This window comes from Dasypus novemcinctus, chromosome 11 (assembly GCF_030445035.2).
Source record: "Dasypus novemcinctus isolate mDasNov1 chromosome 11, mDasNov1.1.hap2, whole genome shotgun sequence".
Classification (NCBI taxonomy): Eukaryota; Metazoa; Chordata; class Mammalia; order Cingulata; family Dasypodidae; genus Dasypus; species Dasypus novemcinctus.
Genome location: NC_080683.1, coordinates 51,190,330 through 51,207,929, shown reverse-complemented (window position 1 = coordinate 51,207,929; position 17,600 = coordinate 51,190,330).

Here is a 17,600-nt window from a genome sequence, read left to right as displayed (position 1 = left end):
CCTCCGCCATAGAGCATGAGAAGCGGTCTTTTCCACCCGGCCTGCTGCCTGCTCTAGTAGCCATACGCGCCTGTCTCCTTGGTGCGCCGTCAGAAGCCATCCGGGACAAATCGGTTAAGCAACCCAATGACTATGAGCCCGATGATCCTGACGACACAAATTCTCTGTCTGACCAGCTTGCCGCCGCTCTCGAGCGCGAACCTCCCCGCCCGCGCTCCCCACGGCCCGCAGAAGCCGCTTCAGTAGCTCCTCAAAATAGCGGACTTTCTCCTTCTTCTTCCACCTCTGCCCAAAATGGCGCACTTCCGGCTTCTTCTTCACCTATATCCGAGCCCGCCGGCGGGAACAAAGGCGCTTCCTCTCGCCTTTACCCGCCCCTCCCTGTCCTGTCATCTTCCGGCCCTGCCCCGGAAATGATGCAGACGCCATCTTCCGTTAAACCGGAAATGCCTTCTGCGCCATTTTGTCCCTCATCGGACGTGACTTCGCCGCCATCTTGGCCGGCGCCCGGAAATGACGTGACTTCGCCGCCATCTTGGCCGGCGCCCGGAAATGACGTGACTTCGCTGCCATCTTGGCCGGCGCCCGGAAATGACGTGACTACGCCGCCATCTTGGCCGGTGCCCGGAAATGACGTAACTACACCGCCATCTTGGCGGGCGCCCAGAAGTGATGTAGCCGCTCCGCCATCTTGTCCAGCGCCCAAAAATATCCCGCCGCCAGTTTGTTGCCGCCTTGACGCTGCTAAGCCATCATTCTCTCATCTGTTTCCCGCTACCGTTCATCCCTCGCCACCACCGTATGGCAGCAGCCCCCCACCTGCTTCTAGCGAAGCACATTCTCCCGCCCCCCAGCTATACCCGCTCAACCCGCTGCCCACGCAGCAACTCCCTCAGACTTGGCTTCCCTTCACAGCAGAAGAAGTTAAAACTCTTCGCAAAGCCGTTAAAGAAGACGGCATTGATAGCCCATATGTTCAACAACTAATAGAAGGGTTGGGGGTTCAGCTTGTTCTTCCTTATGATTGGATTTCTCTAGCCCATTCCATCCTTCAGCCAGGCCAGTTCCTTGAATGGCGCGCTCACTATCAAGTGGCTGTTGATCAACAAGTAGTGGAAAATGTTCGAGCGGGTGTCCAAGATCCAGCTGATGCCTACACAGGGGTTAACAACTATGCTGACCCTCGTTCCTATGTGGACATAGACCCAGGGTTTTGGCACCGAGTGAAAGTTCTCGTTCAGCAGTCATTCTCTTTAATTTCCACCAAACAATCCACCAAGTTCGCGCAAATGCTTCAGGACTCGCAAGAAACCTTTCCGGCATTTGTCGCCCGCGTTATCGAAGCATGCCAACGTAAAATTACTAACGAAGATGCTCAGTTTGCGTTAGCAAAAGAACTCATTCTCGATGGGTGCCTCGCACCCTTCCGAGCTGTCATCCTTCCTATCCGTGATAAGCCGATGCACGAATGGGTCCTAGCTTGTCAAGATATTGACCCACAGACTAAAGCACTTACTGCTGCCTTCGCTTCCGCCATGGCTGTCTCATCTGCCTCCACTTCTGCCTGTTTTCGATGCGGTCAGCCCGGTCATTTTGTTCACGAGTGCCCTCAACTGGCAGCTCCCCGCCCTGCCGTAGCACTGCACAGACCAAGAGGTCCCCCCACGCCATGCCCGCGCTGTGGTAAAGGGTATCACTGGGCCCGCGACTGCCGCTCAGCGCAACGTTTTTCTCAGCCTTTAAACTTCCAGCGGGGCAGGCCTCAGCCCCTCCCCCAAGAGGCCCTCCACAAAGCTCCAAAACCCTAATGTGGACCATGCCTATCAAACATCACCAAAGACCTTCACTAGAACTTAAAATAGAGGGACAATGGCTTGACGGACTCTTGGACTCGGGTGCTGAAATCTCTTGTATTCCCTTCGAAATCGCCGCTTTTAATCACTGGCCCCTCGAAACTGGCCCTCAAGTCATCGGCGCCACGGGAGCTGCTATCTCTTGGAAAACATCTCAGCCTCTGCATTGGAGCGACCGAGAGGGTCACGAAGGCCAAATTCGTCCACTCGTCCTCTCTTCAGTCCAAACCATCCTGTGGGGAAGAGATGTACTCAGCCAGCTAAAAGCTCGAATCACTACAGAAGCCTTCTTAGCTGCGCTGCCCCCCCCCCCCCTTATAGGGGCCACTGCTCCCGTTTCAAGACCTGACCCTATCCCTCTGGAATGGGACACAGAGGAGCCCATCTGGGTCGAGCAGTGGCCCTTGCCAACTCACAAACTACAAGCTCTCTCTGCCCTCGTTGAAGAGCAACTACAGGCAGGGCATATTGAGCCATCTACCAGTCCCTATAACTCGCCAGTTTTTGTCATCAACAAAAAGAACACAAGCAAGTTTCGCTTCCTCCACGACCTTCGAGAAATTAACAAGCATATTAAGCCAATGGGGTCACCTCAGCCTGGTTGCCCGCATCCCACTGCAGTCCCCCAGCATTTTTATGCAGCCACTATTGACATCAAAGATTGCTTTTTCTCCATTCCCCTTCACCCGCGAGACTGTCCACGATTTGCGTTTACAGTCCCGCGTACCAACAATCAAGGAGCAGCACTCTGATTCCAATGGCGAGTACTACCACAAGGCATGCGGAACAGTCCAACTATATGTCAGCTCTATGTCAATCACGCCATTGAGCCACTACGCTCTAAGTTCCATCCAGAGCACACATACATCATCCACTATATGGATGACCTTCTTTTAGCAGCAAGTTCTAACACACTTCTCAATGATTTACTCTCTGCAGTTATGACGAACCTCTCAAGTCTCGGATTAACAGTGCAACCTGACAAAGTTAACCCCCAGCCACCTTTCCAGTTCTTAGGCTTTCATTTTCATCAATATATTCGGCCCACCAGCCCGCAAATCCATGTTTCTGATCACATGACGCTGACTGAGCTCCAACGGCTTTGCGGACAGATCAATTGGCTTCGATCAGCACTCCCCATCACAACAGCGCAAATGCAACCCCTTTTCGAGCTCCTGCAGACTAAGTGCAGTCCATCCGCTGCAGTCGTTCGCCCCATCACCATCACCCCAGCTGCCAAAGAAGCCATCCAACAAGTAAATGCTGCACTCCAGCAATGCCGCCTAGAGCGATTCTCTCCCGATCTCCCAATCCTTGCCTTAGTTTTGCCAACACCAGTCACCCCAACGGGTCTCCTATGGCAAGATGGTCCTCTTCTTTTTCTACACACGTCAAAAAGTAAACTCCCAAAAATCTGCCCATTTACAAGGGCTTGGATCACATTAGCCACTGACTTAGTACTTCTCTCCATACAAACATACGGCGTCCCGCCACACACCATTGTTTGGCCCTTTGATGCAAAAGAAGTTACTTCCCTTATCATGAATAATGCTCAAATGCAGAGCCTGATAGAGTTCTTTCGTGGCTGCTTCGACAACCACTATCCTCATCATCCACTGCTGCAAGGTGTATCTCAATTAGCATTTTTCAACCCGTTCCGTCCGCTGCCCGCAAGAAAGCCAATTCCCTTTGCCAGCACTGCTTTCACTGATGCCTCAAAAAAGGCCTTCGCTGCTGTCATATATGCGCCAGGAAAGCTTGAGCCACGACAGGTAATGTTTGCCAATCACCTTTCTGTTCAAGTGGGTGAACTTTTAGCTGTCGCTGCAGTCCTCAATCTTTACCCAGACCAGCCTCTCAACATCTTTACAGACAGCTTATACACCTTACAGGTATGTCGCAGCCTCCCACTTGCTACCTTTCTACCCAGCGACTCATCTATAGATCAAGCACTCGCCTTTGTACAGCGACTGCTTGAAGAAAGGCAACAACCCTGGTTCATCGCTCATATCAGAAGTCACTCTGGCCTGCCAGGACCACTGACTCAAGGAAATGCCCTTGCTGACGCCTTAGCGTCCGGCCGCCATGTATACCCAGCTGCCATTCGAGAAGATTCCATTGACAAAACAAGACTAGGGGACTTTGTCAACCAAGCCAAACTTTTACACTCTCAATTCCACTTCTCTGCGCGATCTATCCAGAAGCTCTTTCCAGACCTCCCCATCGAAACATGCAAACATCTTGTGCATTCCTGTTGAACATGCGCACCCTTGCTACCCCTTGGACCCTTGCAGCCCCGCGGAGCTAATCCCCGCGGCCTGCGGCCTAACTCCCGCTGGCAACTAGATGTCACCCATGTTAGTGCTTTTGGGCGCCTTAAATATCTTCATGTTGCAGTTGATACCTTCTCGCACCTATGCTATGCCGTGCCCCTCACAGGAGAGAGTGCCAAACATTGCATCAAAGCGCTTCGGCAAGCCATTCTATTCATGGGAATTCCCTGGGATCTAAAAACCGACAATGGACCAGCCTACCGCAGTGCCACCTTTGCCAGCTTTGTGCAGATGTACCACATCACACACCATTTCGGCATCCCCTACAACCCGCAAGGGCAAGGAATTGTTGAGCGCACTCACCAACAGCTCAAGCTATTCATTCAAAAAGAAAAAACTTCCTCTCCCCATAAAGCCCCTGCCGACGTCATTACTGCTTGCCTTATCCATCACAATCTCCTGACCTTCGATAACAAAGGACTCTCCCCAACTCACAAACATTGGGGACCCATGTGGCAACCTTCGCAAGTTCCTCTTGTTCATTGGAAAGACCCCGCCACAAACCTTTGGCAAGATCCAGCCCCCTTGCTAGCACAGGGGAGAGGCTTTGCTTGTGTCTTCCCAGACTCCGAACCACAACCGCTCTGGGTTCCTGGGCGCTACATCAGGCCTGCCACCGACCCCAAAGTTCCACTGAATGACGAGTACACTGTGCCCTCCGTTAGAGACAACATTGACTGCGGAGGCCCAGATGTCGCCCCATTCGCTCAAATTCAACACCAACCAGCCCCTCCCTGAAATGTTTATATTTAAATAAGTACTCTCTCCGAGTTTCTTTCCGCTGATTGTCCCTCCCCTATGAGGGCTCTCTTCTCCCTTCTTTGTCTTTACAGATTCCCCAAAAGACTCGACTCTGCACAATTTACAAGAAGAGCCTTATTGCCGCCTCTACAACCTGCTGCTGACAAGTGCCTGACCTCCACCGAAACGTGCCTTACAACTTATCAGAGAAGAACTCTCAGTGCAGATGCTCTTCCCACTCCCCTCGCACCCTCACCTACTTTTATACTTCTTTTTTATAGTCTTCATTTTTTTAACAATCTTTTCAGCTGTCTGTCTCGCGGCTACAGCCCCAGCAGATTGGAACCTCTGCCAACGCTTTCTCCTTGCTGTCGCCTTTCTACTTCTAATTGGCGTTTTCGCCTCCCTCGTCGCCCTCCTCCCATGACCACCATGCGCCCCCAAGCAAATTCACTCGAGCCTACCTCTCCAACACCACCGTCCGTGAGAACCACACCAGCTCCTTCTCGCCGCGAACGACGTCGACAACGCTTCCTTGCCCGCCGCCTAAGCCGTCTTTCCCTTGAAGATGATGACCCCATCGAGCGCCAAGTTCTCCAGCTCCTCCGACAGGCCCGCTCTGTTCACACCCCCGCCTCCTGTTCCCCTACCCTTCCCTACCTCATCCATCTCCTCATTCTCATGTTGTCTCTAGCCTCCTCTGCCCAAAGTTCCTCATCTCATCAGCCATTCAACTGGACCTTGCAGACATTCCCGGAAAAACGCATTCTCGCTTATAATGTTACTAGTGTTGCTCCCTCCTTTCTCACGCACGTCTGCCCTCTTGCTGGAATTTCCTTCCGTCCCGAATGCCAAGTAAGCAACATCAGAAAAGCGAAGGTAGGCCACCACTCCTCCTCATCCTGTCGAGGCGGGAATACAGCATGCCTGCTTTCTCGAAACAACCGTCTCCTTGGCCCTCAATTCAACCCTGTGTCTGGTTTTTACATCTGTCCTGCTAGTGCTCGAGGTTGTCATGACCCATCACACTTCTACTGCCCCTCTTGGGGATGTGTGACCATGGCCCATGGATGGTCCGGCACCCCCAACAGAGACCCGTATCTCTCTCTCCAAGTAGCCAACAATTCCCGTTGGGACTTTATTTGGCTGACAGTAAAAAACCCAAACGACGATACATGGCTGGCCGCTCGCCCCTATGGACTCCGGTTGTATATGAGCAACTATGATCGTGGCGCTTTGTTTGAAATCCAAAAGCGTGTTGTCTCCGCCCCACCCTCTGCTATTGGTCCCAACCACATCCTTAACCCTCCTCCCTCACCCACTGTTCACCTTCTTCCGTCCTCATCTACCCCCCTCAAAATCTCTTCCACCTCAGCCGCCGCCGTCCCTTCTACAAGCCCCACTTCCCCCCCCCCCCCCGCTCCAGGTATTCAACCACATCCTCTCATCCCCTCTAGTCCCTACTTCAAACTCCTAAACGCCTCCTATTCCTCTCTCAATGCCTCCCACCCCAACCTCACTTGCTCTTGCTGGTTGTGTCTTTCCCCCAGCCTCCCCCTCTATGATCCACTTGCTATCCCTTCACCACTCTTTACTTCCTCCACCGACGATTCCCCCTCTTCCTGCAATTGGAATCAGTCTACTCATGTCCCACTCACTTTTACGCACATCTCTTCCCAAGGTTTATGCATTCACCCCCGTTCTTCCCACACTCCTAGCCTTACTGTCTGTACCAACTATACCTCCCCAAACATCTCTGCCAAATACTTAGTTCCCCTAAACACCACCCAATGGCTCTGCTCTTCCACCAGACTTACCCCATTCTTATCTGTTGCCACACTTAACAAGACCAAAGAAACGTGTGTTCTCATCCTCCTCACGCCTCGAGTCATCTATCACACTCCTCTACATTTCTTTGAAGCCTTTGATCACACTCAAGAAGCTATCTACCTCCACAAATGCGAACCTATTACTGCTGTACTCACTGTCACTTCCCTCCTAGCTACAGCTGGAGCTGCCACTGGTGTTGCAGCCCTAGCCACACAAGCCTCCGCCCTCCAAAACCTCAGACAAGCAGTAGACTCTGATATCATCTACCTCCGAGATGCAGTCAAGTATTTAAGAGACTCCCTCAATTCCCTTTCGGAAGTTGTCCTGCAAAACCGCCGAGGCCTTGACCTCCTCCTCCTCAAAGAAGGTGGCCTATGTGCAGCTCTGGGAGAAGAATGCTGCGTCTATGCCAACTATACCGGTTTAGTAGACTCCAGCTTAAAAGAACTTGAAAAAGGTCTCAACCAACGCCGACTTGAACGAGCCCAAAGTGCTGGTTCCTGGGGCTTCCTGCAGCCCCTCTTCCCCTATCTCCTCCCGTTACTAACCCCAGTTCTGCTCATCATCCTAGGTCTCACCGTTGGTCCTTGGGCCATTCAACGAATCATCCGCCTTGCCAAAGATCACGCTGACAGTGTATTTTCCTCGTTTGTTCAAATCCATTACCACCGTCTTGCTACCTCTGATCTCGCTCCTCAATCCCGCCCTTGTCCTCGCCCCCTTTCCCACCGTACTTCTCGCCTGTGAAGCTGCTTGCTGTGAAACTCCATGACCTTAGCCACCGGCACGGGTTTGTTTCCCTCGGCGTAAAGGGCTTGGGTGCACCCTCCGCCCCCCTTTATTGCTATACGTCTGAGAGTCCTTCGCGGTTAAGCCAGCCACAGCGCTATCCACCCCAAAAAAGCGTGCGCAACATCATGATTAGATATTTCGTCTAGCACCGGCACGCACCGACCCTAAGGGCTATGCATACATTCTGGCCAAATGATATGTCATTTGCCCATCGCCAGTCAATTCTACCCCTTTTTTCTCTCACCCTCCACAGCCCATCCCTCTACTCTCTCACGCCCCTTTTTTTTTATAAAACAAAAGGAGCAATTGTTGCTGCCTCCCTTCACCCCTCCTCCTAGCCTTTGTTATCTCCCTTTTCCAGCCGTTGCTATCCTTCCCGCCAGTCCCGCCCACTTAGCCAACTCATAATCTGCCCCCTTCCTTAGTCACCGCTTACCTCATAGCTGCCTGCATGGCTCCGCCTATCCACTACCGCCCCATAGTTAATCCGCCCCAGCTCCTACCCCTCCCTTAACCCGACCCTATATAATCAAGTGTATTTCCGCAATAAAGTGGACTAGCTCACTCTCACAGGCTGTCTCCATAGTTTTTACTGCGCGTCCCCCACACCTGGAGAACCTAGGCCTACGCGCTGGCCTAGGGGCTCACCGCCGAGCCGTGGAAGCCCGCCCGGTCCTCGTGGGTTGCTAACTCAAAGTAGCAAGCTCAAAAAAGCAAGCCCACAAGGGCTGGACCTCCAGTGCTGTGTGCCACAAGAGTGGGGTTAGTACCAGTAACCATGCAAAGAGAGTAATTTACTGGTAATTTACTAGTCTCCTCCCTCCTCTCTCCCCTGGAAGTTTCAAAATAGTTGATTCAGACAGTTTCTGCCTCTTTAACAGTTGCTCTGGTGGATGGACTGATACCTGGAGTATTCTCCTCCACCATTTTCTCATTGATAAGGAATATTTGAAGAAAATCCTGATGACTTTACTCATTATCAATATATATAGGTATTTCTTGAATTCCATGGTGGCAACGTACATAGTATAGCAAAGTGCCATCTGTAGATTAGGGCAAGGACTCAGGACATTACCAACTATATTCTTTCCTCTAGGTGAGGGTTTCTTTAAACATAGTGATGCATTAGATTCTTGTCATTCAGCATTCCTTGTCCCACCCTATCCAAATAGTGAGGCCACATTTTAATGCCCAACAGGAATAGTAAAGATGACCTTGTAAAATTAATTTAATGCTGTTTTAAAAGTAGCCACTAGAGGGCATTCACCCTATTAAAATAAAGGGAGTTAAAACTTGAAAATACTGTCCTTTTAACTTGAAATACTTTCTGAAGGGGACCTTTCCTTGAATAAAGGGAAGTTGGTTATATTTAGGAGATTCAATTTGTAATCCCAGTTTTCTCACTACCTTGCCTGACTTTTAATTTAGTTTTCCAGTGCCTCTGGGCCTCTTTTAATGAATATGTGTTACTTCCCACACCATAAGATAATTCCATAAAAAGATATACACATTTAATTATTATGAATTCTCTGCTTTGTTACAAAAGTGATTTATCTTTCTTTCTTCTCTTCTCTTCTCTTCTCTTCTCTTCTCTTCTCTTTTCACGTGTGTGTGTCCTTGTGTGTGTGTCTGTGTCTCTGTGTATAATATGGGAGGGAAAACTGAGGTGCTTGTGAATGCAGTGTAGTGTGTTATTAACATGGCACTTTCATTATCCACAGAAATGATTGATTTGGTTATGCCCCTTTATGTGTTTGGTCACGTCATGCCCTCATTTTTGTGATTTCAGTATTCCACTTCTCTCAACTAATATGCAAACCCTGTCATAAATAGCTGGCCAAGGACAAATGAGCATTAGGAATCCAAGTCTAAAAATCCAAAGACAACTTTTTCATACATCTAGAGGTAAAAGCTCCTCTATTAATTACATACTGAAAATAAAATATTACCCTATTAATTTATGTGGAATTCAGAGAGAATAGAAAGCTTGATTGAATATTTTTAAATCTCTGCTTCCCTGTACTATATTTTCTTGCATTGGAATTTTCCAATGAGGCAAAATAGGCCCTGGTGTTAGCAGGATCAGGTACAACAATGAACTCTGATGGAGGGCTGAAGTAGGAAAATGTTCTAATGATAACCAAGAGACCCTGCAGAGGCTTATTTCTTGCATAATGTGAACTGCCGTAGTCAGCTGAATTGTTCCTCAGGCTGCAATACGGGACTCTCAGGCTCCATGCATATATAAGATTTTGACATGTGTTTATATCTAATGTATGGGGCAATACAGTCTTTAGGCCCATAGCTACAGATAGGAACAAGTAATAAATTACAGATTTGAAAAATAGAGCTGTGTCCTGATTGTTAGTCCCAACTTTGTTTCCTTGCAGGAGGCCTTGAATTAATTCAATTATTTGGGCATACCCAACTTGGTCAAATGAAAAAGGTGTATATTTTTTCAGAACTTGACTATTGAACTTCAATTTTCAGTCATACTCAAAAATAAACTTGTTGTTAAGCATATATACCATTTTGTGTAGAATAACATTTTTGTATTTTATCTGGTGCTATCACTAATCAACTAGGTCAACTGAAAAGCAAATAGGTTGTTACTAATTTCTGCATTCTAAAACATGTTTTTCATCAACCAAATTGCAACTCTAATAAATGCCATTTTCTAAACAAGATTATTTATGGGGATAGGCTTTATTGGAGGGCTACTGGGATTTCCTCAGACCAATATTTGTGCTACCTTTACTCATTGATAACAATTAAAGAGATTTCAAAACTAGTCAGCTCTTACTTTGGCATCAATTAAATTTCCCAGCTAATTTGAACTTTTAGTTTAATCTTGGTTTCCATTCTTATCTAACTTGAATGTGAATAAGAAGTCAGATAAATGTAGTACTGTATATGTTTATGCCTAAAGAGATCTCAAATTCTTTAATAAGTGTCTACTACACATCCAGCATGATACAGAAAAAGTTTTGGATCAATGTAGATGCCAGTCTAAGTTTAATCTTATGGAGATTTTAATTCACAATAACATTCATCATTCTTAGCTTTGGTATCTGATTAGTGATGACTTGGTTTAATTACTGTTTAGTGTTTTCAGTTCAGTTCAATGGGGCATTATTTTAAAATGTTTGATGATTTTAAAAATACTCTTAAATTTTTTTATATGGGCACTTTGTGAAATGAATGTTCTCATCTAGCATGTAATTATGCCATATTGTTGTCAAACAGTACATTTTAAGAGACTGTTTAATAACACAGTAGCAATAAACTATTGTATACTTCTTATTTACCTTGTAGTTAGAATGTAATTATTTAAGTTCAAGGTGCAGAGCCGCACTTAACTTTCATGCATAAGCAACTCCATAATGGGGCATAGAAAAAAAGTTATTCCTTTGTCCCAGTCCTAATCAGCATACGGCTCCTTTTTAAACCTGCAACCCTATTCACAGATCAATATGCCAATATTAGTCTTCAAAGAAAATGAAGATTTGGCCTAATTTCTCAGTTTTCCGATGTCCTAACTAAGTTTTAGAAATTCATCAATATTAGTAAATCCTAAAAGCATTTGCAACTGTTCTCCTTTCTTTCTCTCTATATCTTCATCATCTATCTGGTTATCTATTTTCAAGTACTCATAGTATATTCAACTTTAACAAAAGATGCAGGTGCCTGAAAGAGAAAGCAAGTTACTTTTATTAGGTCTTACAAGAATGTGATAACTAAATCATAACAGAATTTAATAGAGTACTCACCCTAACCCTTAATCAAACAAGCTCCCCCAGAGTTTCTGTCTGTAATGTTAATATAAGACTTAGAAGACAATAATTGCTCACAGATTCCTCTTCTCTTGGTTATCATGTTCTTTTTCTTGAATTTATTTGTACTGTCAATTCTTGTCTAGCTATGAATATTAGATGCAATTGAATGAGAAGAATGAAAGACTTTTAGAAGCATCCCCATACCCTTGGTTTCGATGCTACCCCTGACCATCCACCAGGACAACAATAGGGAAATACTAGGAGGAAGAGAAGTAAGAAAATTAGTAATGCTTTGATGTCTATGTGTATCGACGCACAGATGAGCTAGCTGGAACTACAGTTAGCTAATAATTATTCTGATATTCAAACACCATCAGAGTAATTATATTCCAGAGATACTTTAGAAAAGAGTTCTGTATTGGTTGTGATGTTGAGCTACTAGGTATAAACAGAATCTTATATTTGTACAACTACTTATACTTTTCAAGATGCTTACATATAATTTTCTCATTATATGTAATATGGGAAATATGGGAAAGGTCTGCACAGTAGTGATTATAAATTATTTCTACCTGTGAGGAGTCTGAGGTTAAATGACATGCCCACAATCAATAGTAGGAATGAAAATGACAGTGGGAACTTCATCTTCCAATTACTGTTACTACTACTTCTCTCATTTGTTATTCATCAGATGCTTACCTAGTGTCAGGATATGAGCTTTAGAAATGTAATCTCATTTAGGCCTCTAAACATTCCTTGAAGTCAGGTATTGTTACTCACACTCATATTTTACAAAATCCAGTACTTTCTTCAACTGTTTACTTCCAAAAATAAAAGTTGATAAAGCAATGGTTATACATGTTGCCTTATATTTTCATTGCTTTCTTTTCATTTTTTTAAACTCCTTTTTATTCTACTTTGAGATCAATTCAACCATTTACTTAAAAAAATATTATAGGCTTTTGTGTTCATTTCTATTCCTTTCATAATAACAGGTCTTAGAATTCACATTGTATACATCCCTTATTTTGCTCTAAACAAGTTGGAAGAAAGACCAATAGACAACTCTTTGTAAGACAAAATGTCACACAGATAAATTACAGACTCCAGAAGGCGATGGTGACATGCTGTCTTACAAACAAAGATAGAAGTTCCTGGAGTTAGAGACAAAAAAGAAATATATTGGTTATGTGCCAATGGATAGAGCTACAATATAATGGTTAGTAGATCTCAGTGAAATACTTAAAAATATATTCAGGGTTTACTTTCTTATTTACTTGTATAATAGGTTGTTAAGTGACAAAATACCTCCTGATGTCACAATGGCTGATTTTCTCCACATGGGTGAAGGGACTAAACATTCAGCCACAGCATCATAAGAAACTGCTTTATGCAATTTTGAACCAAATTGCAGCCCTCTCCCCCGCTTCCCTCAAAAAAATCCACAAAATATACTCTCCAAAATATGTAACCGGCATTTGAGCATGATAGCAAGAACATTTAGAATCTGGGTTACAGTAAAAGATAAAATTGCATTTGGTCCATGACCCCAAGCAAGTAACGAAGGTTTTAAAATTCTAATGTTTTAAAGCTGGACATGCTATGATGATTCATTGTGTGGTAATACTGCTCAGTGTTTTCTCATGCTCTTCTTGTGTAAGGTTTTAATTTTTGAAATGAATAAAATTGTCCCTATTAATCATAGTTAAGAAAACTATGTTTTGTATAAAGACAAAATTTTCTAAAATTAGGGAATTAATCATTATCCTTCTGTTTCTTCCTTTCTGATTCTAGAAAGTTAGATTTTTAGCTTAGTCAAATAAACTTTAGGCCTAGACCCAAAGCTGTTAAATATGAAAACATTTACTGAGTAAAAATCAAACATAGTAGAAGCCAAAAATGGTCTATTAAGAGCCATTACTAACTAAAGGTAACTGAATTTAACAGTTGGAAAAAATATCTTTCATTTCTGGCATCTAAGACTAGGATTAAATGAGAAAAATTTGTATGTTTAGTGAATACTCCTTCTTGGCCTCAGACTTTAGGACCCTCATTCTGTCCTTAATTGTGATATACAATTTACTAGCAACATTGATCAAGAACCAGAAGTGGTCAGGATTCTGATACAAACTATATTAAATATACATATTCCATCTTGCCTGTATAGAAAGAATAGCTGAATTCTACCATATTTTAGTGAAAAGATTCTTTTATAAAAAATATTTCTTGGACCATATTAGGCTTCTCTTCTCTTTTTCTATGATCAAGATTAATATGTCCTAGTCCCCAACCAACATGAATTTGAAAATCCATATATAAAATATATGGTCAAAGTGTGCTCAGTATCAAAATAGAGGTACAAGTAAAAGGCACTGGAAATAGAGAAAAAACTTTTGTCTTAAATAACAGATATAAGAAGAAAGTGGTATTTGGACATTTCAAGTATGGAAGGGGATTTGGAGGAAAAGAAATATTCTAGCGGATATAATAGGTTGATAAAAGCCATACAGAATTAATAAATTTAAGTTATTGGAATAGAGCGGAATATGGTGTGTGTTTGTGTGTGTGCGTGTGTGCGCATCATGTATCTAGTGGCAAATGGTTGTTAAGAAGACAGAGTCACTTTTATAGAGGGCTTTGGATTCCAAACTGAGGAGGTAGTATTTATTTTATATTGAATGGGAAGCCATATAAGAATGTTGAACAGAGATACTCAAGTCATTGTTTTAAGAATACAACTGGTGGTAGCAAGGCACAGGATAATTAGAAGGGGAGCAATTAGAGACATAAAAACTTAAATTTGTTACTATAGTTAAGATGAGAATTAACAAAAGGTAAGATTGGTGCAGAGACAGAGCTCTAGGAGATAAAGAACACGGGGACTCCTTTAAAGTTGTTGGTCAAGAAGAGCATAGGTCTTTAATAACTTTGAGGTTTCAAATCTCAGTCTTCAAGAGGATAGTGATGATATTAGCCAATATTGGAAGGTGGAGAGATGATGGCTTGCGGGCAAGTGAAGATTGTTTCATTTGCGGGCAAATGAAGATTGCATATTGAGAATAGGAACTGAGAAATAATAGATAACTTCTGCAAGTCTTTGAACATAATGAAGTATTTTCAGATGTATGTTAACCCTTCCAGAAGAAATTGTTGTTACTACTATAATGTGCAGCATTAATAGAAATAGGCTTGATTGTAACTGAAAACACAGCGATGGTTTTATTTTGTTTTGCTATTCATGTTTGAGCTGTTGAGTTTTGAAGAAAATCTCGATAAATGAACTTTATAGTAAATGATACTATAGGAATTCTAGGAGATAGTGAAACACTCAAGAGAAGAACATTTCTGGCCCAGTCCTTTAAATTGTAATATTAAATGTTTTGTTCAATGAACTGTTCTTGCTGACTAAATGATCTATTTCTAAACACTCTTTTTATTCCCATGGTATCCAAAGTTTAACAAATAGTAGGAGAGTATATTAGAGTATGATGCATAGGAAGGAAAAAGGAAAAAAAGAATTTTTTTTTCATTTTAGGTCAATTGTACACTTCCCTGGGATTTGATTTTTCTCTGTGCTGGAATATTTAGACGTCAGTTTGTTAGATAACAATTGCAAGAAATAAAATAATAAAATTATACATAAGTGTATATGTATATAAATTTTCTTGGTATCTTTTGAATATTACTGCATCAGTGAAATTGGTGCATACAGTGAAACTGAGAGGTCAAGACCAAATCAAATAAAAATGTCTTAATTGAGATCAACTAATTATTAACATAAGGTACTCTTTAAATATAGTTTATTAGGTTTTTAAAATCTTCCTCTGTCTTTCAAATGTCTGTTTATTAAAATATTTTACTCTCTTACCTCTGTCTTCAAGTAAACTTGAGAGGAAAAAACCAAACAAAAGCAATTCATTTTATTATTCGTTGTTTTACTGTAAAAGATTAGTCAGTGGAAGCAAGTGGGGCTTTAAACTAAATGAGTTTTTCTTTTTCTTATTGGGATCAGTCATGCTATTTTTGGTGTCTGCTAGCACATATGGTCCAAGGGTAAAACACATGATGTCATACCTGACTCCTTAACAAGTAACATGTTACTTCAAGGAGTATTTACAATCATATTTTAATTTTCACATGAATATTAAAAAATTATTTTCCTACATCTTTAAAATGAAGACTCTTAAGTCCTTAACCAGGGACAAGTAATAAATATTAAATGTCATCAAGGGTATACATTGCCATAAATGTTTCAGAATTATCACTTCTTTTGTTTTTGCTTTGGTAATCACATTGATGTATTTACAAATTTAATAAAGTCCAAACTGGGGAGGCAGTCAAATCAGTTCTAGTCTTCTATTATATTTGGTAAAGAGAACGCATTTATGTAGTGGGAACAGAATAGGAGTATTTTAACCAGCACAGTCTAAAAAGTGTTTGCAAATTTCTTAGGAAGACCTTTAATCTATTAAGGTAATCAGACAGAACAAGGCTGTTCTCAGGGCTGCTTTGTGTGAAAGGAAATGAGCACTGGCCAAAGATAGCCCTGAAACTCATCTGCCTCTGGGTGACATGGGACTCTTTGGATTCTCGTTAAGGAGTCTTGTACAGGGGAAGCCATTCAAGTATAATTTCTATGCTAGACTTCAGATGGAGAATCTATTCAGCTAACTTCATTTCCTGATATGATTTTAAACAAATGTAGAAGGTCATCTTTCTATTTGGCCCTGTAAGTTTTATTAACAAAAGCCACTATAACATAAAGTTTATACTTGCTTACTACAGAGGTTCATTATTTACTCAGGACACTTAGGAATTCCAGTGTTACTAAGTTCAGAAATCTCTCTCTACCTCTTTAGGGAGCATTGTTTTGTTTTTGGATTAAGGAGGAGAGTACACTTGCTTTTTGATTTTCACTTTTCAGTCCAGAAAAGAAAATAAAATAATCTCAATAGTTTTTGTTATGAGCTAGCAAAACCAGAAGACGGAGCTGGAATGAGAGTCAAGATGTCACCTATCCTGCCAGAATTTATAAGTAAGAAGCAATTGTGCTGTTGGAAGAGTAAAGATTTTACAGGTAACATCAGAGGCTGGCATCAAGTTGAAATTTGCAATAACACTGCTAGATAATGAAAGCAGAAAATTAGCTTTTTTAGATGTTTTTTGGGGAGTGGTGGAACATTTGACATGTAAAACTCCTATATCTTATGATCAGGGAAGAATGGATTTGTGCTTGTCAACATGTTTCCTATCTGAAAGAAGGCATAGAAATGCAAAGGAGAGTGTCTGAAAGGAATGAGAAATATTACAGAGAGGAAAATGATATTCTTAAGTGTTGCTTTTGTACAGCAAGAAGGTACATAACTTCCTCAAGCACTTGGCAAGTCCTTGACTGGGCTACATGAAACAAACTTATGACTGAATAAAAATGAGCCTGTGTTAGAAGGAGGATAAAAGTTGAACTTCCCCAGGCTAGTCATTTACAAAGAGAAGGAGTCAATTAATTTTGGAACCTTTTTTGTTTTTAATCTCCTTTAGTATAATTAAAGAGACAAACTACACATTGGCTTTTTTAAAAGTTGACAAATTTGGAGCCTAAAATTTTTGAAATATGAATTATGAAAAAAACTAAGCCTTATGACTCTAAATCAAATATTAATGATATATACAAGAAAAAGCATTTACATGTTATATTTGGACATGACCACTAAAAATGATTTTTTTTCAAAATTAGTAAACTTTTTTACAACTTCAAAAAATAAAATAACAGACAAAAGGCAGATTAACAAATTATGGAAGGATTACTTTAAAAAATCCTGCCTAGCCACATTTATCTTATTTAATCCTAAAAACAAATTCAATTGTTTCTCCAATGTTCAGAAAGATGAATATATGAGCACAGACTAGCTAAATGGCATACCAAAGTCTCTTGTTAGTGAAGAAAATGAAAAAAAAAAGATGGATCATATTTACATCTCATAAAGCTAAATCGCATTTTTTTTAACTTTAGCATTGCTATAGTAACTTCTTTGCCTTTGCTACAAAAATATTATAACGTTACCATTAATATAGTCTGTATGTTACATTAGTTGCATTTTTCCCATGTATTACCATATTCGTAACACGTTGAAATAAAGGAATATTCTTGTATTTGTATTAGTAACCACAATCATCCTCTATCACTATGTTATATAGTCCCTAGAATATCCTCTAGCTGTCTTTCAATTAACATTAACCTCCCTAGACTATGCCTTTCAGCCATAATCACATTTACA